The sequence below is a fragment of the Otolemur garnettii genome, unplaced genomic scaffold (genome assembly GCF_000181295.1).
Source record: "Otolemur garnettii isolate 467f Iridium unplaced genomic scaffold, OtoGar3 scaffold00059, whole genome shotgun sequence".
In the NCBI taxonomy this organism is placed as follows: domain Eukaryota; kingdom Metazoa; phylum Chordata; class Mammalia; order Primates; family Galagidae; genus Otolemur; species Otolemur garnettii.
In genome coordinates, this window is record NW_003852454.1 from 6,828,222 (window position 1) to 6,831,668 (window position 3,447).

Below are 3,447 nucleotides of genomic sequence, written 5' to 3' on the forward strand. Positions count from 1 at the left end.
CTAGAAACTCAAGATTTTTATCCTATTAGAAACTGTATTTATGTAAATTTTCCATTTTCTATTTGTGTTTACATATACAAACAGTTTTCACTGAATTTTGTTCAATAACTTTGCTACAGTTATTACAAATTCTAATAATTATTAATAACTTTGTGTATTTCCTTTTTGTATAATCATTTCATTCACAAATTAAGATTTTTATTTCTTCCTTTCCAAACTTTATGCCTTTAATCCTTTTTTCTTGCCCTTCTATAGTACAGTGTTCAATAAAAGTAGTGATAATATACAAGCTTGCCTTGTTCCAGATCCCAGAGGGAAAGCTTTCAACATCTCATCATTAAGTATGATATTTGCTCTGAGGATTTTTAATATGTAACTTTTAATCAAATTAGCAAGGTTTTCTTCTATTCTGTGTTTGCTAAAAGTATGTTTGAAATCATAAATGGACATTGAAATTTATCAAATGCTGCTTCTATATCTATTGGTGATAATGAATTTTCTTCTGTATTCTGTGCATGTGATGAATTCATTAATTGATTTACTAATGTTAAGCCTTCCTTGGAGTACACACTACTTGACTGCTGTATATTACAAGATTCCATTTACTCATGTTTTATGCAGGATTTTTATATCTATGTTAGTGAGTGGGATTGGCCTGTAATTTCTTTTCTGATAATGTCTTATCAGGTTTGTTAACAAGGTTATGCTGACCTGATAAGATGGTGTGTCTTCTGTTTTTATTTTCTAGAGGAGTTTGTAGGACTGGCATTTTTTTTCTTCCTTAACTGTTTGATAGGGTGTGATGCTTCATGCCTGTAATACCAGTACTCTGGGAGGTCAAGGCAAGTGGATTGCCTGTGCTCATGGGTTCAAGACTAGCCTGAGCAAGAGCTAGACCTTGGCTCTAAGAATAGCCAGCCATCTGTAGTCCCGGCTACATGGGAGGATGAGGCAAGAGAATCACTTGAGCCCAAGAATTTGAGGTTGCTGTGAACTATGATGCCATGCCACTCTACTGAGAGCAACAAAGTGAGACTCTGTCTCAAAAAAAAAGTTTGACAAAATTTATAAAGGCAACTATCTGGGCTTGGCATTTTAATTTTTCTACAATTCATCAATTTCATCTAAACTTTGGATGATATTTTATTAATATATCATATATACTCCTCTTTCCTGTTTAAGTGTACAATACAGTGGTTTTTAGTTGTGCAACCATCACCATTAACTAATTTCAGAATATCTTTATTATTCCCTAAGGAAATTTTGTATCCACTGGCAGTTACTCTCCATTCTCCCATTTCCCTCAACCCCTGGCAACTACTAAGCTACCTTATGTCTCCATAGATTTGCCTAGTTTGGACATTTCATGTAAATGGAATCACAGATACAACTGTGATTGGCTCCTTTCACTTAACAGAACATTTTCACGGTTCATCCATGTTGGAGTGTGTATCAGTACATCATTCCCTTTCATAGACAAATAACATTCCATTGTATGAATATACTAAATTTTATTTACCTATCCATCAGTGGATGAACATTTTTGTTTCTGCTTTTTTGTTATTATAAATAATGTTGCTACGAACTATGTCAGATAAGTTGTGTGGAACTTCTGTAATTGACCATACATCAACCATTGGTCCATACATCAACTGCCTCCTTAAGTTGTCCTAATTCTCATAGACCAGACATGCACCACATGCACATGTCAGTGCAGCAGGCCTAGTTCCTTATGGTGACCACCTCCCTATGTTCATCAGTTTGTTACAGTCCCTTGAGTGCTCAACTTATAGAGAATCTACTGTATTTTCAATTCTCTTGGTAAATATCAGTGTTTGATGTTGCTGGGTCAGATGGTACCTCTGTGTTTATTTAGGTCATTAAATATGAGACGTCAAATTTCAAATCAAAAGTTTAGTTTATTACATCTCAAACAAGAAGCAAGACTATTAATCAAAGTATGCATCTAAATTACTGATGCAATTTTGCCATCTTAACAGCTTGTGTCTGTCAGCAGTGAAGAATCCTGGAGAGCATGCAGTGATGAAGTCTCGAAAGGTGTTTTTAACACTCAATGAAAATTGAATATTTTTCCTTGTAAGAAGTGGTCCAAAGCCTTAAAGAAGTGGCTGTCATTTGGGGCAAGTTCTGGTTAATGCGGTGGACGACAGACAGCTTCGAAGTCCAGCTTCTGTAGTTTGAGCAGCATTGTTTGTGTGACATGTGGTTGAGCCTTGTCTTGCAAGAGGACTGGCCTATCTGTCTATTTATCTATTTTTGAGATAGACTCTCAAGCTGTTGCCCTGGGTAGAGTGCCGTGGCATCACAGCTCACAGCAACCTCAAACTCTTAGGATTAAGCAATTCTCTTGCCTCAGCCTCCCAAGTAGCTGGGATTACAGGCGCCTGCCATAACGCTCGGCTATTTTTTTGGTTGTAATTATCATTGTCGTTTGGCAGGCCTGGGCTGGATTTGAACCTGACAGCTCTGGTGTGTGTGGCTGGCGCACTAGCCGCTGAGCTACAGGCACTGAGCCATGGCCTATTTATATTGAGCAATCTTGGCTGCTTAATCACAAACATCCTCATCATTTCATCCAATTGATTATAGTGCACACCCATCGTAATCCACCAACCAGTTTCATAAAGCAGTAGTGGATAATTCCAGCCCTGGACCACCGTACAGACACTAGTAGCTTTTTTTTGATGAATATTTGGTTTTGGACTGTGTTTCTGTGCTTTGTCTTTACCTTAACCATTGTGCCGAATGCTTGCAATTGTCAAAAGTAATCCATTTTTCATCGTGATGTAACCATCATGTAGAAATGCTTAACCTGTGTGTCATGACAGAAAAGAAAGGCAAGCTTGAGACAATTTCTCTTCTTACGCTTGTTTAATTCATGCAGAACCTATCTATCCAGATTCTTTCCCTTGCTGATTTGTTTTAAATGGTCCAATATTGTGGGAATAGTAACATCAAACCCTGCTGCTAATTCACATGCAGGTTGAGATGGATTCGCTCCCACTACAGCTTCTTTTTTCCCCTTGTGTTGGTTCTGTTCCAAGAACATTTATTTATTTATATAAAGACTCCCTGAATCAAAGGTTCATGAAAGCCTAGAATCTGGGTGTTTTAACCTCAGCAACTAAGGCCCATGCACAGGCTTACTGAGGCATAGCAGTGACTGAGAGTTTAAATGTTTATTTAAACCCACTACAGCTTTCTGCTCATCAGTATCCAACTTGGTCTCAGGTCACCCATGTGGCTTATTTTCAATATTAAAATCACCAGAACAGGGCCAGTGCCTGTGACTCAAAGAATAGGGCACTGGCCCCATATGCTGGGAGTAGCGGGTTCAAGCCCAGCCCTGGCCAAAACTGCAAAAAAAAAAAAAAAAACAAAAAACCACCAAAACAGGCTTGATGCCTGTAGCTCAGTGGCTAGGGC